General features: G+C 53.3%; 1 long non-coding RNA gene and 1 other non-coding gene across 3 annotated transcripts; both read left to right on the forward strand.

Moving 5' to 3' along the window:
* The first annotated feature begins 1,144 nt into the window (after window positions 1–1,144).
* On the forward strand, window positions 1,145–5,241 carry LOC128325864 (uncharacterized). Of its 2 annotated transcripts, XR_008307693.1 has the most exons (5): window positions 1,145–1,406; window positions 2,314–2,372; window positions 3,012–3,241; window positions 4,492–4,650; window positions 5,096–5,241. It is a non-coding gene; the product is annotated as an uncharacterized LOC128325864 (long non-coding RNA). The 2 variants fall into 2 exon arrangements; XR_008307692.1 differs by lacking the exon at window positions 5,096–5,241 and having other exon boundaries at window positions 4,492–4,828.
* On the forward strand, window positions 3,391–3,486 carry LOC128341365 (Z30 small nucleolar RNA). The gene has a single exon (XR_008314374.1). It is a non-coding gene; the product is annotated as a Z30 small nucleolar RNA (small nucleolar RNA).
* Window positions 5,242–20,567: the final 15,326 nt, after the last annotated feature.

Here is a 20,567-nt window from a genome sequence, read left to right on the forward strand (position 1 = left end):
AGCAGGTCTTGACTAATTTTCTCTGGATCTAGGAGCCAGCCCAAAGATTTAGGAGCCAGCCCAAATGACCAGACTTAGTGATGGACACTGCGGAGGGGAGAGGAGCTTGGCTTCCCTTTCTGCCCTTTGCAAGCACCGGAACAGAAACAGGGCCTCCTGGGACAAATCACGGTTTTATTGAATGAGTCTCTCTCTGGATATCCTAAACGAGGCACCACGGTTAAATTTCTAGGCGCCCTGGATGCCTGGCGCCTGGGATTTGTCAAACCTTGCTCTAGAATTATTCCAGTCGGACTGAAGTCACTTCTAATTATAGGAAATGTGTTAAGAAGACTAAGAGCTGCACATTTAAATGCTTTTGTTGTTTTAATTTTGGCCTCGGCCCCCACAGGCCAAGTCACGGTTGGTTTCAGCCCACTGGGGCATTTGAGTTATGCACCCCTGGATTAAGACACTCCTACAAGTTTCCGTGGCTGAGATGGACCCATTTGTAAAGAAAGACACGTTTCCCCCCACAAAATGCAGGACCTTCACCGTCCCTCCACAAGAGAGCTCTTCTTTCCCCACCGCCTGCCTCTTCCAACCTCCTCTGCCATATTCTCCTGCCAATAATTCCAAAATTGGTGGTTTCTCCTTCCTCCCCCCCCCCGCCACAGTCCCCAGGAATTTCTCAGGTCTTTAGATCAAGCCAAGCCACAAGAAATAAAGCCAAGACAGATGTTTCCAGCAACTGCTGTCACACTGCAGAGTGATGATCTTTAATAGAAGTATAATTATTAATAGCTACTGCATCATCTGCATGAGACCCCTGTATGCTCACCTACTGCATTCTTGCCTTCCACCTTCATTTTACAACGAGAAAACTCCATAGGATTTTTGCTTTTGCTCATTTGTGTGTGTGTGTGGCAAGCAGCACAGCCTGGAGGCAGCCCCCAGCCGCTCAACCCTGGGCCAGCAGGGATCGGCCTGAGTTTGCCCACCTCTCTCTGTCCAGCGCGCACAGTCCAAGAATGAGTTGGCAAAAGAGCTACTGGCTTTGCAGCGACATTTCCGGCTTCCACGGGATCGTGGCCACGGGCAACGCCCTCCATGCACAGGCAGGGATGGATCAGGCCGGGTAAAACGGATTCCCCCAACTGGACTTGCTCCGTACTCTGCACGATCTGGCCAGTGGCCAGCGTTCGATTGGGAGCCGGGAGTGTTTCGGCGTAGCGCGCTACTGCCTTATTCCTCTAGATCCCAGGCAAACATGAGAGTGAAAGTTCCACACGCGGCCGAGGCACCCGGGGCGGCGATTGGCTGTTCTCGTTCACCACGTGACCAGGCCTCCGGAGCTGCGATTGGCTGAGAGCGGAGAGAGGGCGGAAGCCGAGAGGGCGGTGCGCGGAGCTTCTTTGAGCCAAGAGGTAAGTTTGTGTGGAAAAGGGTGGAGAGAAAGCGAGGAAAACAAGCGTGCCTTTAAAAAAGAGGAGATACCCAGTGTTGATGCATGGGGGAAGGGTCAAGGAATTATTATTATTATTGTTAAATGTAAATGCATTAAAAATAATGCAAAGCAAAATAACTGCATAGGAAGCTGCTCTCTACCGAGTCAGACCCTTGGTCCATCTAGCTCAGCGTTGTCCTCACAGACTGGCAGCAGCTTCTCCAAGGTTACAGTCGCTCTTAGCCCTGCCTGGGGATGCCAAGTGAGCTCAAACCCCAGGGTCCACGAATGGGCCCCTTTGCTAAGCAGGGTCCACCCTGGTTTGTATTTGAATGGGAGACCACATGTGTGAGCACTGTCAGATGTTCCCCTTAGGAGATGGGGAATCCGCTCTGGGGAGAGCACCTGCCTGCCTGCCTGCCTGCCTGCTTGCATGCATGAAGGTTCCATCTGCAAGACAGGCTGAGAGACATTCCTGCCTGCAATCTTGGAGAAGCCGCTGCCAGTCTGGGTAGGCAATCCTGAGATAGATGGACCAAGGGTCTGACTCCGTATGTGGCAGCTTCCATGTCTCCAGCCAAGGGGGTTTCATTTTCAGAAGGTAGGTACACACTTCTCATGTCCCCTGTGTGTGATGTTCAGAGTACCAGCGTGGTGTAATGGTGAGAGTCCTGGACTTGGACCGGGGAGACCTGAGTTCAAATCCCCATTGTTCAAATCCCCATTCAGCCATGAGACTAGCTGGGTGACTCTGGGCCAGTCACTTCTCTCTCAGCCTAAGCTACTTCACAGGGTTGTGGGGAGGAGAAACTGAACTATGTACTCTGGGCTCCTTGGAGGAAGAGCAGAACAGAAGTGTTAAATAAAATGAATGCTGTTTCTTTCAGGCAACCAGGCCTTGCATTTCATTGTTGCACGGTGTGCATTTTGCACTCTCGTATTACAGGTACAGAAACGTCATTACAATATTGTTTTCCCAAATGGGGTCTCTTGATTCCCTCCTGCCATGATGGGTGTTTCCCTTCTACAGTGGAAGATACACTCAGAAAAAGTGTCCCCTGTTTGGCTTGGGTGTGGTCTGTTCACTTTCGGTTTCACTTTCTACCCCTCCCCTTCCTCCTGCTTTTATATCCAGACTCCTCCTCCTCCTCTCCCAGATCTACTCCATCCACCCCAATTCTCTCTGTATTCATTGATCCAGCACTGGTTTGTGTGTGCTGCATGCACACCACCTGCAGAGTAGGACTGATCCAGTCTCTTATCTCTCATTCCCATATACTGCTGCTAACATGTTCATCAAATATAACGAGAAGTTATGATTAATATTCCTGATCATCTCTTTGACCTAGGTGCTTTTTTTAATGATTAAAAAGAATTAAAATCCAATTTAATTGATTAAAAACCTGGTTTTGAAGGGTTTAAAACAAACAAACAAACAAAAAACCCATCAGATTTTATCAACCCTGGGAACCCCTGGTTTTATGAATGCTGTGTTGTTTTGCATCTTTTAACATTTTTTTCCCCACTGCAAAAATTGGGGAAACTGGTGTAGCTCTCTCTCTCTCTCCCTCCCTCCCGCCCCCAGAGGTTCTCCACACAGCAGGCTTTACCACAAGTTTTCTGCAAGGCCTTGCTGAAAACTCAAAGTTACCTCCAACACCCGACACAAAAAGCGAATCCCCCGCACCAGATATAAATCAGGTTACACTCTAGCGTGAGAATCAACGTCGGGGTAAAACTGGCCGATATATGAACACCCCCCCTCCGTCCCAGAGATGCGAGATAGAAGGCAAGCCCCGTGTGGAAAACTTCCGGGTATTGGCCACGGCCATGTCCAGCATGGATTCTCTCTCTCGAGTCACCCCATTTTCAAGTCAAGCTGGAAAGAAGGAAAGAAGGTTTGGCTGCATTGCCGTGGGGCGAACAACGGCTGGGGTGTGTGTGCGAGACCCGCCTGTGGGATCGGCCATGATGAGCGAAGTCTAGTCTGGCCTGGTATTGCCCCGACTGCGGTTGGGACTCTGACCAGGACGTGATCAGGTCTTCTTCTCTCCGAGCCGGTTGGTGCAGGGGGCCCTCTCTGCTCCGGGGATGGGGAGCGCCTGGATTGCCCACTGGCCGCGGAGGGCTGGTTGCCGCTGACCCCTTGGGGGTTGAGGCTGGACTGCTGCTAGTTTGGGGTAAAATGACTGCCAGGGCCGAAGGGCTCACCATACAGGCACCTGTCCAGGAATCTTTTGCTGTTTGTTTGGACATTTATCTGGGGAGGGGTGGGCATCCTGTGCGGTGGGGCAGGGGAGTGAGAAAGGGAAAGGGAGGGGAAGGGGAAGGAGAAAATGGAGTTGTTGCTGAATAGACTTTTAGGAATAGAAGAAGCTGCCCTATACCGAGTCAGACCCTGGGTCCATCTAGCTCAGGATTGTCTACCCAGACTGGCAGCGGCTTCTCTAAGATGGCCGGCAGGAGTCTCTCCCAGCCAGGGAGGGAACTTGGCACCTTCCTGCATACAAGCAGGAAGGGGCTCTTCCCAGAGTTCTGGCCCCATTCCCGAAGGGGAATCTCTTTCAGTGCTCACATGTAGTCTCCCATCCAAGTGTCAACCAAGGCAGACCCTGCTTAGCAAAGGGGACCACTCATGCTGGCTCCCACAAGACCAGCTCTCCTCCCCGTCATTAAATCTCCATCAGATTTCCTTGTCTGTGTGAGGGAAGTAGCTATGAAACACCACCTGATTGAAGCTAAGCAGGACTCTCTGTGCTCAGGGCCTGGATGGGATACTAATGCCTGCCACCTTTCGGGATGGAGCATTTGTTTTGCACGCAGAAGGTCCCAGGCGCAATCCCTGCGAAAGACCCCTGCTTGCAACCTTGGAGAAGCTGCTGCCAGCCAAGGCAGACAATCCTGAGCGCGATGGACCCAGGGTCTGTCTGAGGCCGCCTCCTAATTCCAGAGCTGCAAAGGAGCTTTGAGCTCACCGAGACGTGCATTGTGTAAAAACCGGGCTGGCCTTCCTTTGTGATTAGTAACCACGATCTCTCTTTCCTTTCCTTTCTTTCTTTTAACAGGTGAGGGTTTTCTGCAAACGTTGACGCGTGAAACCATACAACGACTCGGTAACCTAGAATGCTGAGCAGTCTTAGCGGTTTGCATGATTCCTCCTCGACGTCCCGTACCACTAACCCACCAGTGCTTAAAAAGCCTCGCCTCACTGTGGGCGCCCAAAGGTGTGTGCTATGCCTTATGTGTAGAAAAGCAGCTCAGAAGTGTCTCCTTTTGCTCTGGGGGAGTTACAAGGCACATTTATTTATGTATGTATTCGATTTCTAGACCGCCCTTCCAAAAATGGCTCAGGGCGCTTTGCACAGAGAAATAACAAATAAAGAAGATGGCTCCCTGTCCCCAAAGGGCTCACAATCTAAAAAGAAACATAAGACAGACACCAGCAACAGTCACTGGAGGGATGCTGTGCTGGCTATGGGTAGGGCCAGTTGCTCTCCCCCTGCTAAATAAAAGAATCACCACATTAAAAGGTGCCTCTTTACCAAGTTAGCAGGGGTCTGCAAAGGAAATTCCTTTATGTACTTGCAAAGGGATATTTGCAAAGGAAATTCCTATTTTCCCAGGCTTTTAATTGAAATTTAAATCTTAATGTGTTTTTGATTGATTAAGTGCCGACAAGTCGGTGTCGATTCTGAGCAACCACACAGAGAGAGTCTCTCCAGGATGATCAACTTGGCTTTTAAGGTCTCCTGGTGCTGCATTCATGGCTGTCCTCATCGAGTCCACCCACCTCGCTGCTGGTCGTCTTCTTCTTCTCTTAGATAAATAATATGTTTTAATAGATAAAATAGATAGATAAAAATGTATTTTTCTCTATTGTGATTTTTATCTGCTTTGTGAATTTTAAATGTTATATACTTTGTGTCCTGTTTTCATTTGTACACTACCTAGAGAATTCTATATTAGGCGGTATCGGAATTCAGTCAATAGAGGCAAGATGCCTCCGAATCCCAGTGGCAGGGCAGCAGCCGCAGGAGGGAGGGCCGGCCCCTTCCAGCTCTTGCCTGTGGGCTTCCTCGAGGCCTCTGGTGGGCCCCTGTGTGAATCAGGATGCTGGACTAGATGGGCCTCCTCCTTGGGCCTGATCCGGCAGCAGGGCTCTTCGGATGTCCATAAACTGCTTGCAGAGCTCCATGGAAGTGCTTGCACTGGGCCCAGGACAGGCTCCGGAGATCCCTCCACGCAATCACAGCATGCACCTGCAGTCGAACCCTCTGCAGACACATTGCTCCTTCAGCTGCGTCGGGAGGTCTGGGGGCCAGTGGCTGTCCCCATCAGCCCGAAGAGTGCTCCCCCTGGCGAATTGCCTGTTGGGCCTGTGTGATGATCGGGTCAAAGCTAGGTTCTCTGTCAGAGGGAATCCCAGATGACGCTGACTACAGCTCCCAGAATCCCTAGCTGCAGTGGGCTTTGGCTGAGGATGCTGGGAGTTGTGGTCAACAGCGTCTGGGATTTTCCGTTAGAGGGGACCCTGCCTGACCCCATGCAGTGTTACGCTTTGCCCAGCGCCTGGGCTCCTTTAAGGGGAACGGAGCCCTCTTAAGCCCCTGCAACCTCTTGGGAGTGCTGGGAAAGGCCCCTGCCAACTGAGCCAAGAGGCACCTTTTAAGAGTGGCGATTCTCTTACATTTCGCAGGGGGAGAGCAACTGGCCCTCTCCGACCCCAGCACAGCATCCCTCCAGTGGCTGTTGCTGGGGTCTGTCTTATATTCGCTTTTTAGATTGTGAGCCCTTTCGGGACAGGGGACCCTCTTGATTTATTTATACCTATGTAAACCGCTTTGGGAACTTGGTATATAAATATTCATCGTTGTATATAAATCTCTGTCGTCATCTTTCCCAGCGCTTTCCCCCTTAAGAGAGGGCTCCTTCTCTTAAACGGCCCTCCCAGCACCAAGAAAAAGCACCCCCGTCTGCTGGGACCAGTGGGAAATGGCTCCCCCGTTATTTTTCGTTGGAAAACGACGGAGATCGCGGAGGGATATTTTGAGAGCTTGGGAAATAGCTCACCAAGTTCTCTTTCCCTATTGCCTGCAAGGTGCAGGGGGGGGGGGCAGGGGGAGAAACAGTCCCCACCTTTTTGAATGAATTGGGACATTTAGAAGATGGGAAAGGAAGTTTCCTTGAGACTGACCTGAGATTGACCTGAAATTGGCACCCTTTGGGCACAGAGGGAGGAGAGGTTTTCCAGCTAAGGAATGAAGTTCTTAAATGCTGGTGATGGGGACCAAACAAACGTCTGTCGAAATATTCGGAGCACGAGGATCGCGCTCTTAATAAAGCCGTTTTTAATACATTCTATACTTGGCAGTCCCTTGTTCCAGTGATGATGCGTTCATAGAACCCAAACAGCCGGGCAACGGGGGGGCGTTCGTACATCGCGCCCCTTTATTTTTCTTTAAAAATGGAAGGCTGCAGAGATGTCGTGTCACTCCAAGAGAGCTTTGGCCTTTGGAAACACTCCCTCCAACCCCTCTGGGATTTGTCGGGGGTCATTTGGCGAGGGTGTGGTAGGGAAACCAACAGGGATGGTTGTGGCCGGCCCTCCAGGCCAGACATCTCCAGTCTCCAGACGTTGGACTACAACTCCCATCATCCCTTTGGGCCACTGTGGCTGGGGATGACGGGAGTCCCAAACCAGCGGGATTCCGATGCCAGTTGTGCAGCCCCAACCTATGGGTCTCTCACTCGGCTGACCTCCCTCTGCTCCCAGCTGCTGGGGATAATCAGCCGCGTGAGCTAACGGGAGAATTCTTAGTGGTCGGCGCTTGGCTCCCTTTCGTGCAGGGAGTATGATGCCCATCCAGGGTCTCAGAGGTCAGGTATTCTGGCAACTGACTGCCACAAAGCACAACACTGTGTCTCTGTGGAGCAGAAGTTCCCCAATGTGGGGCTGGACTACAAGCCCCATCACGCCCCACTGCAGCCGCGGCGGCAGGGGGTGATGGGAGTCGTAGTCCCACAAGCCGTGGGGACCCAAGCCGTGTGGCGCCAGTGAGTTTCCAGGCGTGTCCAGTTTGACCAGGTGCTGGAGTTCTGTGGCGTGGCCCGTGACGGGGCACCGCTGGCGACGCTTCACGTAGCCGTAGGCGCAGGGGTAGCAGAAGCCGAAGCCGGAGGCGGAGAGGGCGGTGTCCTTGGTGCGGATCTTGCGGCAGAGCCGGGGCAGGAGCGGGGAGCCAGCCCCGTGGCCCAGGCGGGTGGGGGGAGGCGGGGCGGGCAGGGCCGGCAGGGCCTGGATGCTCTCCTGGTTCTCCGCGGAGTACCGCCATTGCAGGAACTGGAGGAAGAAGACGCCCCCGGAGAGGCCGGTGGAGAGGGAGGAAGCCAGGCCGCCCAGGACCCGCTTGGCCGCTGACCACGCCCGTCCCGTCACGCTGCAGGAGGGAGGGAGAGACCGAGCCCAGCGCTGCGGTTGTGCTTACAACGACCCTGAGAGGTAGGCTAGGCCGAGAGAGAAGCCACTGGTTCAAAGTCGCTGAGTGAGTTTCTTGGCTGAGCCCCCCGGGGGGTTTGATTCCGGGTCACCCTGGTCCTGGCCCAATACCCCCTAACACTTTTTAAAAATTTTGGTGTAAACTGCCCCGAGCCATTTTTGGAAGGGGAGGAAATAAATCAAATAAATAACAGGGGTTCCCAGATGTTGACGACTACAACTCCCATAATCCCCAAGCCAAAGCCATAGACCCTGGGAGTTGTAGTCCACAACATCAGGGAATCCCCGTGAGAGGGAACACTGCTAACCACTAGTCCACACTGGCGCTCACATTTTCTCTGCTTTACTCATTTTGTGAGCTGACCCGGGAAAGTATTACAACGAAGGGGTGGGGTAGAAACATTTTAAATAAACAACGCAAAACGGGGTACATGTCTAATCCAAGGCACCCTGTCACCCTGGAATGTCTAAAAACAGATTTGCACCTCCCTGCCAAAACTATAGGGAGCAGAGATGGCCTGGTAGTAGCAAGTATGAATGGGCCCCTTTGCTAAGTCGGGTCCACCCTGGTTTACATTTGGATGGGAGACTACATGAGTGAGCGCTGGATGGAGCCGCTCTGGGAAGAGCATCTGCAGGTTCCAAGTTCCCTCCCTGGCAGCCTCTCCAAGATCAGACTGAAAGAGGCCAAAGCTGTGCAGACCTAGGAGAGTGCAAGGACAGTACACCAGTTAAGCAAGTTTAAGCGTCTCAGAGACACAGGAGGAAACGCCTCTCCCGCGATACAGACCTGAATGTCGCCCGATGACGAGAATAACGTTTTTTTTACTTCCGAATTGCCGGATCGCTCCGATGCAGATTTAAACAGATCTGAGAACAGAAGCTCATTCATTTACTGTGCAATCTAAGCTGTGTGCCCTTGGAAGCAAGTTTCTGTCGGTTCAAAGAGCCACTCCGGTGCCAACGCAAAAGGCTGGAAGCCATGGCACATACACTTCAGATTGGGCAAGAGGCCCATCAAGACGCCTGCCCACACAAGGCAAGAGAAGCCACGTATGCTGCAAAGCCGGATGCACATGTGCAACCAGCTCTCTTTCGGCTTATAAACTATGCCATGTGTGGTCACCAGGAGAGAATTCACCACTCGCCATAGGCGAGTCGCCATTGACAAACCGGTCTCTACTGATTTCAGTCGCATTTGATCAGATTAGATGCAAAAGAGGTGGGGTCAATCTAAAAACACACAGATCAGACACACCACCCACCAGTAAAACGGTACACAAGCCCAGCGAATGAACATGAATGAGAAAACACAATTAATCCAACAATCTACAAAGCAGGATTATTACACAGCGCCACAAAGGTCTGCACAGCGGTTTGGCCTGAAACTTTAGAATACGGATTCTCGAACTGGGTCCCCCCGACGATGCTGAGGCGACTGTTGTAGCCGAGAGTTGGGAATTCAACAGCATCGAGGGACCCCCGCTCTAAGCAAAGAGAAATAATACAGTAAAAATGTAATGCAATAAAAGAAGAAGAAGAAAACCATCATTAACCATCTTTCTCTTTATTTCTGCAGACCCAGTGAGGATTCTGGGGCATTGAAGACCCCCCCCCCCCGCCGTCTGCCTGAAAGGGACCCGATCAGAAGCCAGAAGGGGCCCAGCCCAGCCAAAAAGCTCCTTTTGAATGGCCAGCAGCTCAAGCTGGCTTTAACCTGAAACAGCACCCAGGTTTTCAGTCTTGCAGCCGGCTGGTCCAGATGCCTGCAAATTGCGTCTCCTGTCCAGCCTGCCCAGGTGCCCAGTGGGCCGACTGCGTTTCAAAAGCAAAGACCTTTGGACCAGCAAGAAACGGGCTAATGTTAAAAATCCCCACAGTGTTGTGGGGGGGGGGGGGAGAGGCAGCAGTTCCTTCCTGGCAGCCTGGAGATTTTCTGCTGATTGCTTCGTCCTAACGAGAATTGGCGGCTCCGGTATCACTTCCTGCAGCCCCAGGCCAGGAGCGGAGGTCTCACTCCCGAAGTTTCCAGGCGCTAAGAAGCAAGGAAGACCCTGTATTTCATGTGAGCAATGGCTGAAGAGGCCGGGTCGCTTTAGCCCGGAGAAGAAAGGACGGAAAGGGGAGGCGAGAACAGTCTTCAAGCATCTGAAGGGCCGCCAAGGAGAAGGGCCATGCGCAGGACCCTTCCCTCGCTGTTGGGAGTCCCGCGCAAAGTAGACTGCCTTTAAACGAGGAGGTTCCATCGCCATGAACAGCTGTCGCCCAACCTAAGACGTGTTTTCGGTTGCTCCTGAGGCACGGAACCGATGAGTCGAAATGGCCAGGAAGCAGGTTTAGGATAGACATTGGGAAGCATTTCCAAACTGAAAAAGCCGTTGGCCTGTGGAACAGTCTGCCTCATGCAGTGGGGGCGGGGGGGGCTGGAGGTTTTCAAACAGAGGCTGGATGGCCACCTGTTGGAGAGGCTGTAGCAGATTCCTGCCCTCAAAAGACGTTCAAGGTCCCTTGTTATTGTTATTGTTATTGTTACATTTATATCCCGCTCTTCCTCCAAGGAGCCCAGAGCGGTGTCCTACATCCTTGAGTTTCTCTTTCACAACAACCCTGTGAAGTAGGTTAGGCTGAGAGAGAAGTGACTGGCCCAGAGTCACCCTTCCAATTCTCACACTCTGTGATGAGCATACAGAAGGTGGAATTCTCTGTGGAATTCTCTGCCACAAGATGGGGTGACAGTCAACAACCTGGATGGCTTTAAGAGGGGAGGAGAGGTCTATCAAGGGCTACTAGTCGGAGGGCGATAGGCCACCTCCAGCCTCCAAGGCAGGATGCCTCTGGATCCCAGTTGCAAGGGAGTCACAGCAGCAGGAGGGAGGGCCGGCCCCTTTCAACTCCTGCATCTGGTGGGCCACTGTGTGAAACAGGAGGCTGGACTAGATGGGCTTCCTTGGGGGGCCTGATCCAGCAGGGCTGCTCTTATGTCCTTTTGTCCTGGGTTCAAGGACCGCTCCAGGCGGGGTGGAGAAAGCCCCCTGCGTGAAATCCTGGCGCGCCACTGCCAATCAGTGTTGACAACGCTAAGCGAGGTGGACCAAGGGTCTGACTCAGTAGAAGGCAGCAGAAGGTTTGGACCAAATATACATCTATTCTTGCCTGGCATCTTCCCCTGGCTTCCCACTCCTGGTGGGAGGAGAGCTGGTCCTGTGGCAGCCAGCATGGCCTACCCCCTTTGCTAAGCAGGGTCTGCCCTGGTTGGCCTTGGGATGGGAGACTCCATGTGTGAGCCCTGCAAGATATTCCCCTGGAGGGATGGGGAATCTGCTGTGGGAAGAGCCCCTGCCCGGTGGCACGCAGAAGGCTCCAAATTCCCATCATCCAGGTGAAGGAACCCAGCAGGGAACCCCTTGGGGTCAACCGTTTCGGGGACATTTGCGTTGAGAAGCAGGACGTTCATCTTCTAGCGATCGCCACTGAAGCCCCCCCACCCCCTGAATTTTGCCAAGAACCCCGGAGTCCATGCCCAGCACGCTCAACTCCAAAGAAGGCCCAGCTCACAGGAACACCGGAAGCTGCCTCCTGCCGTGTCCGACCATTGGAGCCTCAAGCTCAATACTGCCAACCCTGACCGGCAGCAGCGCGCCAAGGTTTCAGGCGGGCGCCTGCTGCTTAACTCCCTGAATCCCAAATCGCTGGGCTTCCACTCACTTTGACCCACCCCAGCGGCCAGACACTCCTCGGTCACAGAGGCCACCTCCCTCCCGAAGGACCCAGGACGGTGGACCAACTTCCCCAGTCCCCAAAGCAATCCCCAGGAGATCTCCGGACCGTCTATTTCCCCAGCTCCTCCTAAGAGAACAAGATCACCTGCATGCAGCCAGAGGTTAGCCCCGATGTGGCTGGACTACAACTCCCATCACCCCCACCCCCACCAGGCCACCACAGCAGGGATGATGGGCGTTGTAGTCTGACCGCGTCTGGGGACCCCTAGCACACCCAAGCCCCACTTGGCAGCCCACAGGCAGAGACACACCAGGTGACGCATTGGGCAGCGCTGACCATCGGGGTCAGCCTCGAGGTTCCCCCCCCCCAGCACAGTCCTCTTCTTTCCCGCGAAAGGCAGCCTTGAGCGCAGTCTGTGGGGTCATCACGATTCAGCTCCCAGAGAGGAGCAGCAGGGTCAGGATTTTCACCTGCTGCCTTTTCCCCTTTTACTTTGGCGTTCGCATTTCCCCTTAAACCGGACTCAGAGAGGTTGACACACAACACCCGTTTTTAAAGACATCACAACTCCCCCCCCCCATTTTTATTTTTATTTTTAAGCTCACGAGGAGTCCCCACGGCCCGCTCCAGAACCCAGGAGTTCTGGCTCAACCTCTGGGTGCCGGGATCAGCAGAGACCCCAAACCCAGGCGGCACTCGCCCCTCCTCCCGCTCGAAGGGAACCCAGGAGTCCGGCGCTTACGCCCACTTTTGCCCTCACGGGAAGAACCCGGGAATCCTGGCTCCACACACACACACACCCCGAAAGGGAGGATGGCTCCACCCCCCCCCCCGGCCACTGTCACTCCCCATAGGAACCGAGCAGGTCAGAGGCGCTCCTACCCCCAGACTGACACCCCCTACGGCCCCCCCCAACGCTTCAAGAGCCAGCGCCTGCGCAGAAGGCAGCCAGGCCGGCAGAGTGGCTCTGTGTTTGCTTTGGGCGCTGAGTGGGGTCGCTTTGCAGAGCGGGTTGTTTGGGCGAAATCGGGCCCTGCTGCTTGCAGAGTAGACCCCGCGTTTTGCATGCGCCATCCTGCCGCAGGGAGGCGCTCAATGCGCTACTTTTTGTATTTACACAGTGAACCATCCAAGGACATTTTAAAAGCAATTCTGACTCTCTTCCTTCCTGATTACCGACCGATAACAAATGTTGCATGCACAGTCCTGCCCTTTAAATTAGCCGAAGGCATGACTTTTTACGCTAGCATGTGCAAGGTGACATTTTGGGGAAATGTGGGTAATTTTTGGAATAGATTCTGTCATTTCTTCAAATTAGATAATTTGAAGAATGTTTCCCTTGATTACCTACAGATAACACATTTTGTAAGCACCTTAACAGGACATTCTGTTACGTGTATTTAATTAGCTGAGCTTTCCTAGAAGTGAAAGAACACACGAAATGACTTGGGCCTCACCGACTAGTTCTTCAATATTTATATTTTGTTTTTCTGTTTTGGAAGAAAGCAACCCAAGCTGGGCTCACAACACAAAACAAATACAGAAGAAAAACAGAAGAAACCAGGCCATTGTCAAAACAATATACCAAAAAAGAGCAGGGTTTTTGTTTTGTTTTGTTTTGAGCCAGGGGCAGTGATGGGCAAACTTGAAATAACTTCAATAAAGTAATAATGAATATAAATAAATGGCAGACTGCGCTCCTAGCAACAGCATCAGGGCCTGGGTGATAGGGAACCACAGCAATTTGCCAGGAACTGGCCCTCAGACCCAGTCCCCTGTCTCCGCTGGAGGCCAGGCCAGGCAATGGATACAAACAACCCCTGGAACTCACTGCCACAGGAAACAGCTGGCCAGCATGACCACATACAGGAGGGCAAGGAGTGTGTGTGCTTGTGTCTATTTGTTTTTGACAATTTCTACCCGGCGTTCGAATTCAGGTTTTAAAAACCCATTCAAATCGACACCTTCTGCAAAATTTGGGAAGGGCGAAACATTGTCAGCCGCAGTGGCCAATAGCCGGGGATGACGGGAGCCGTAGTCTGACCACAGCTGGGGGACCAAAGTTCCAGCTTCAGGCCCAGGCAGCGTCTCCAGGTAGGGCTGGCTGTGCTGGTCCAAGACCATAAGAACGATTGATTGACAGCTGGGAATTAAGACCCCTGCCTGAAATCTTGTCGATCTGCTGCCTGTCAGAGTAGATCATACCAAGCTCGGTTGTCTGACTCAGTATAAGGTGGCCGCCGCCTCTGTCCCACGTGACACGTTTTATACATTTCACAGCAGCCTGACACAACTGCTAAATTCTCGGACGGGCATTTGTGATGCCTGTGTGCCTAACCCCACAGCTCCTGCAATGGAACTCTTTTGCCCTGCGAAAAGGAGAGAGGCAGAGGGAGAGGGAAAGGTTGCCGTCTCCACGTCTGTCATCGCCAGTGAAACTCCCCTTTGCAACCCTGGGAGGAGCTCAGCTCACCACCTGCTCATCAGCAGCTAATTGAGATCTGGGGTGTTGTAAACATCACCGGACACAGCCAGGAGTGTGGCTTGCCTCAAGCACAGCATGGAGGGAGTAATTCCACCCCCCAACCCCTCCAACCCCGTGGATCATCCCCAGCGTCTTGTGTTCAGGGGTATACTGCTGCTGAAGGTGGAGGTTCCATTTTAGCAGTCTAGATATTGTAGTGGTCTCGATGACGACAGCCACGAATGCACCACGGAGAGACCTTCAAGGCCAAGTTGAAGGCAGATCATCCTGGAGAGAATCTCTCTACGTGGTCACTAGATTGATGGCACTTAATCAGTGAGTCAGTCAATCAATCAATCAGATATTGGTGCTAACTCCCCTGCTAAATTGGCAAAGAGGCACCTTTTTAATGTGGTGATTCTCTTTCTTTAGCAGGGGGAGAGTAACTGGCCCTCTCCACCCCCAGCACAACACCTCTCCAGTGACTGTGGCTGGTGTCTCTCTTATGCTTCTTTTTAGATTGGGAGCCCTTCGGGGACAGGGATCCATCTTATTTATTTATTATTTCTCTGCGTAAACCGCTTTGGAAACTTTTGTTGAAAAAGCGGCATATACATATTTGTTGATTGATTGAAAATTTTAAATTTTAACGGGTGTTTTTATTGGGATTTTGATCTGTTTTTAAATTCATTTTAAATGTTTTGTTTTATATTTTAATCTGTACACCGCCCAGAGATTTCTACACTAGGCAGTACAAAAATGCAATTTTAAATTTTTTTAAAAAAAATTAAACATTTCTTGTCCGGTGGTATACTGCTTCTGAATATGGAGGCTCCGCTTTAGCCACCATGGAACCACGAGTCGCGCCCCACAGACCAAAGTGGAGCATCCTGCCTCTCTCACGGTGGCCAAGCAGAAGGCGCCCACAAACAGAGGACATAGCCCTGCTCAGTTGTTGCTTCAGAAACTTTGAGCTGGGTATTAGAGCATACAGGAAGCTGCTGCCTGCTGAGTCAGACCATGGGCCCATCTAGCTCAGGGTTGACAACACTGACTGGCAGCGGCTCTCCAAGCTTTCCACCTGGAGATCCTGCCAGGATTGGAACCTGGGACCTTCTGCCTGCAAAGCAGATGCCCTGCCACTGAACTAAAGCCCCATCCCTTTTCTAGCAAAGGGCCTTGTTTCAGACCATGGGCTCATCCACCTCAGGGTCCCCTACACTGACCAGCGTCCTGACTCAGGATATGGCAGCTTCCTATCGAAAGCAGACCACTCTTCTGAGGATGGGGACGTAGCTCCGCAGAAGAGCATCTCCTTTGCACGCAGAAGGTCCCAGGTTCAATTCCTGGCAGCAACTCCAGGCAGAACCGGGAGAGACTCCTGCCTGAGGACTCAGAGAGCTGCTGCCGGTCAGTGCTGGCAACCCAGAGTTAGAGGGACCGATGCTCTGACTCGGGAAGGCAGCAGCTCCCCACATCCCTCCTGGCCGCATTCTGGAACGTCGCCTGCGGTGACGGCAAGGACCGAAGAGCGCCACTCGCCTGCTCGGGGAGAGGATCACCCCCCAGTTCTTCCCAGAAATCTCAACGGATCTTGTGGAGCAATCCAGAGGCGCGCAGGTGATGGAGCCCACCGCAGAAGCCGGGCCAGATGTGCGCCTGCCTGGTCTCTGGGGCCACGTCCCCCTCCCCTCCCCACGGCCAGCCAGGAGGTTCTCCCTCGGGGGGGGGTGACAATCCGGTCCTTGAAGGCTAACTCTGCCTTTGGGTTTCTTATTCATGCATCTTTGGGAGTCCGCCCCATGGCCAGTGGCAGCGGTGGAACGGGGCGGAGAGATGCTGCAGAAGTCCGGTCTCTGAGATGTGGGGGGAAGAGAGAGAGAGAGAGAGAGAGAGAGAGAGCGCATGCAGGCGCGTAACAAGGATCGGGCAAGGGGAGACAGTTGTCTGGGGGCCCCACTGCCTGGAGGGGCCCCCCAGAGGCACCTCACGTGACTCCCCATTGCCCCCTGCCCAGCCCCAAGGCTCCTCAGCCACTTGCCCTCTTCGCCGTCTCTCCAGCTTGTTCTGCTGGCCCGCAATCGAAGCAGCAGCCCAGCTGCCAAGAGCTCCTTTTCTCCCGCCTCTCAGCTGGTCGGCGGGTGGGCAATGGGGCTTCCCCGGAGGTCTGGTGTAGGCCTCTGTGAAGCCTGAACTCGAGTAGGGCCCAAGCCAGCCAGGAAGGAGGAGGCAGCCAGAGTGTTCTCGGCAGCAGGAGACCCCCTGCTGCCAGGTAGAGTGTGAACTCCCTTTTGTGGTTACCTTCCCCACCCCCCACCCCCACCCAGATATATAGGGATCTGCTTGCCATAGGGCTTTGATATGGGGTGGGGGAAGGACTGAGAAGTCTCTGAATATTTATTTTTAAACAGCTTGGAAAATTTGCTGGCTTAAAAAAAACTATCTAAAAAGTCCTATAAGTGGCTTGTTTCATGGCAGAAAATTACAAAAACTTCTGGAAGAAACAGTATTATATTTATTTTATTCATTCATTCATAAATGCACTTATGTTCAAGTTGTTTTGCAACCCAGAAGGTCTGAGTGAGAACTGTGAAGCATGGCTTGTGCTTTTATTTTATTTTATTTTTCTTGTGTGTGAACTGCTCCCCAATAACTTGCAGGGACTTCAGGGTCAATCTGGCCAACATGGGAATGCAGCACCTCCATTCCAGAGGAGATGTGTCTTAAAGGGCTTTAAAAGCCTCCTGTGAAAAACCACCTGGAATCAAACTTGACTGAATTTGTTCAGAATTCTGAGAAAACAAACAGAGGCTCACCCTGCATGGTTGAAAGTCTCCTTGGCTAATCTGCAGCGAGGGGCCCATTTTAATCATTCATCTTTCTAGTGTGTTCTAGGCATTAAAAGTAAAACAAATGTATAGTACTCAATGTATATCACTATATATTGTGACGTGTGCGTGTGTGTATTCAGTGAAATGTATTTCCAGGCAGCATACTTATTTTGGAATATCAGACTTAAATCCTTGGGGGCCTGGGGTGTGCGGAGGCCCTGGACTTTGAGTGGGGGGGCCCCATTTTAAAATCTTGTCTCTGGGCCCACTCCAACCTTGCTACGCCCCTGAGCGCATGGCACGCCTGTTGCTCCGAAAGCACCACCTGGACAAAGTCTGCCAGCCTGCGCTTGTGTCTGCTCCAAGGACAGCTGGCCACGGGCCAAAGAAGGGAAAGCCCACCACCGGCCGCATCACACACCTCCATTCTTGAAAAAGGGAAAGGGGGGAAAGAAGAAGAAGAAAAGGTTTCAGGAGGTGGAAATGCGGCCTGGATGCTTCTTGGGTGATGTGACGGAGAGAGATCAAACACCGGGCTGCCTGCACGGGGCACATCATAACCCAATCACTGCATGTACTGGATAGATCAGAGTTCACAAACAACATGGGGAGCTGCCGGATACCGGGACGCGTCTAGCAACACCGTCTCTGCACGGGCCGGCAGCCGCCCTCCCGAGTTTCAAGCAGGGCTCGTTCCCAGCACTAACTGGGAAAGAACCAAGATTGGACTAGGGACCTCCCGCCTGCAAAGCAGACGCTCTGCCACTGAGCTGTGGTCCCATCCTCTAGGGAGTTGCTGCCTACGGAGTCGGGCTCTTGGCCCATCTAACTTAGCATGGTCTACACTGACTGGCAGCAGCTCTCCAGAGTTTCAGAGGGCGACGATGGAGCTGTGACCCCTCCCTGAGAGCCATGAGCAAGGACAGGGGGGTGGGTGGGTGGGTGACCACCCAGGCACTTGCCAGTCGGTGCCTTCCATAATGGAAAGGGGCAGGAATGGGATGGGGGGGGGTCTTGCCCAGGGACAGAAAAAGGGGCGTCTGGACGGAAGACAGTGAGGAGACCTCCACACCGGCCGCTCTGCTGTTCTAAAAACATTGCGTCTGTCTTCCCCCTCGATGGAAGACGGGGGGCTCTGCAGGATAGGGCCCAGCCTCCAGCCTCCGCAGGGGCCTTTGGGGAGCCCTGAAGCCCCCCCATCCGCTCCGATCCTGATGGAAGTCTACAGCCAACAAGGCCCCATGGAGTTCAAGACGCTCCATGAACGGGAAAACCCTCTAGATCCCACAACGGGGCCTTCGCTAAGTGGCGAAGCTCCTGCTTTGGACGCAGAGGGTGGTGCCTGGCGGCATCCCCAGGTAGGGCTGGCCAAGGCCCCCCGGAGAGTTGCTGCCGGCCCGGGATGGACGGTGCTGAGCGGGAGGAAGCAGCAGTCGGACTCAGCCGGCTCCCGACGCTCCGGATGCCTTCAGGTCTTCCACGGGCGTTGCGAGAGGTGGTGGGACGTGGTTCAGGGCCACGTCGCTCCTTCCCCTGGCCCGACAGTCCTCAGCCACAGGCACGCCCATTGGCAGGGGAGAGGAGGCCTGGCGGTCCCGGATCTGAGATCAACACACACACACACACACACACACACACACACACAGAGTTTGGGGCGTGACTGTTGCTTTATGTCCTGGATTCGTTTGATTTGCAGCCCGCCCCTGCAGAAATGGCGCCAAGCTGGTCGATGGCTCAGGACGGCGACATGGCAGCCAAGGACTTGCCCACACAGGGCTCAGGTCGCCCTCCATGGCTTCTCCAGAAGCTCCACCAGCCATGATTAGGAGTGATTAGCTCTTCCTAGGCACACGGGGTGGGCAGCGGGCCAGAAGGTCCTCTTGCCCAAACTCCCCAAACATGCCGGGATCGAGCCACTGAGCCAATGTCACCGGTGACCCGGATGGGGCGGTAGCTCAGTGGCAGAGCATCGGCTCTGCCTGCAGAGGGTCCCCGGTCCCCTCCCTGGCAGCATCTCCAGGTAGGGCTGGGAGAGAAACTCCTGCCTGGAACCTGGGAGAGCCGCTGCCAATCAGAGCAGGCAATCCTGAGCTAGTGGGAGCAAGGGTCTGACTCAGTAGACAGCAGCTGTTCCTATGTTCAACCGTTTCGGACTGTGAGCCCTTCAGGGATAAGAATCCACCTTCTTTATTATTCCTCTGTGTAAAGCATTTCTCTGTGCTCTACTCGCATGATCACTACCATCCCGCATAACTCCCGGTCGTAGGAATATGGGGCCCACGGCCGGCGTCGGAACTGGGACTCTTGCTGAGAAGCAGCAACAGGATTTCGTGGGACGACCTGCGGGACAGAGGGGGAGGGAGCGGCCTCACGGCTCACGCTGCTTGCTCAGTAGATTCAGGGACGGACATAACTCTCATCGGGCCAGGGGAGCCAGTTGTCTGGGGGCCCACTGCCTTGGGGGTGCCCCCAGAGGCAAGTCACAGGACTGACCCCCCCCCAGCCGCGCAGCTGCCGAAATCTGGCTTCTTTTTGCAGGGCATGCCTGGACTGTGCAACCTGCTCTCCTCTACCCCTTCAAAAGGAAGGAGAGTGTTCATTCCTCCGGTCAGAGACATACTTGTGGAGGAGGGAGAGGGCACCCAGTGGCGATCGTCAGTGTCCCCCCAAAGGGGTTATGGATATGGATGGTGCCGGTTGGCTAGTGCCCATAATGTCACCGAACCAGCTCTTAGCGGCACCAGACCGCTAATATGATGTCTTTCAGCCCTTTCCGATATCGCTGCTGTCCAATATAGTGTAGGCAAATTCAATTGTAGGAAAATTAAATTATATATGTAATTGATATGCATTTATGCAGAGTAGGAAAATTAAATTATATATGGACCCACTTTAGTGTGGTGGTTAGAATGCTGAACTAGGCCCAGAGAGACCCGGGTTCAAATCCCCCTTCAGCCATGAAACTCACTGGGTGACTCTGGGCCGCTCACGTCTCACTCAGCCTGACCGATCTCACAGGATTGTTGTCAGGATAAACATCACCATGTGCACCTCTCGGGGCTCCTTGGTTGCTTCTATTTGCCCGGATCGTTGCCCAAGGAAACGGACCTGGCAACCACCTGGAGAACCACACCGGCCGAATCGAGGAACCCAGAATCGGGGCGGATAATATCCGGATAGAATCCTTCAGAGGCTGATTTTCTTTCAGCAAACACTTTGGCACCTTACATGATCACTACCTTCCCGCATAACTCCCGGTTGCAGGAATATGTTTTCACCGCCGACGCTGGAACTGGATCTCTTGCTAAGTAGAAGCAGCAGGATTTCGTGGGACGACCTGCGGGAGAGAGGGGGATGGAGTGACCGCACGCTTCACGTTGCTTGCTCAGTAGATCCCTCTCTCCCCTTGAACTCGGGGCTTGTTCCCAGATTCCCCCACGCCCCACAAGGGCACCAGAAGCCAGTTCACAGCCTCCCCTCTCCCCAGTCTGTGAACACCTGCCCAACATTTTCTAATAGAACCAGAGACACAGAGCAGTGTTTCCCCATTTCAATACGAATTAGACAATATGAAGATGGCAATCTCCAAATCCGGGTGCCTAATTTGCATATTATGTAGGTTGGCTTGCA

Source organism: Hemicordylus capensis, chromosome 1 (assembly GCF_027244095.1).
Source record: "Hemicordylus capensis ecotype Gifberg chromosome 1, rHemCap1.1.pri, whole genome shotgun sequence".
Classification (NCBI taxonomy): Eukaryota; Metazoa; Chordata; class Lepidosauria; order Squamata; family Cordylidae; genus Hemicordylus; species Hemicordylus capensis.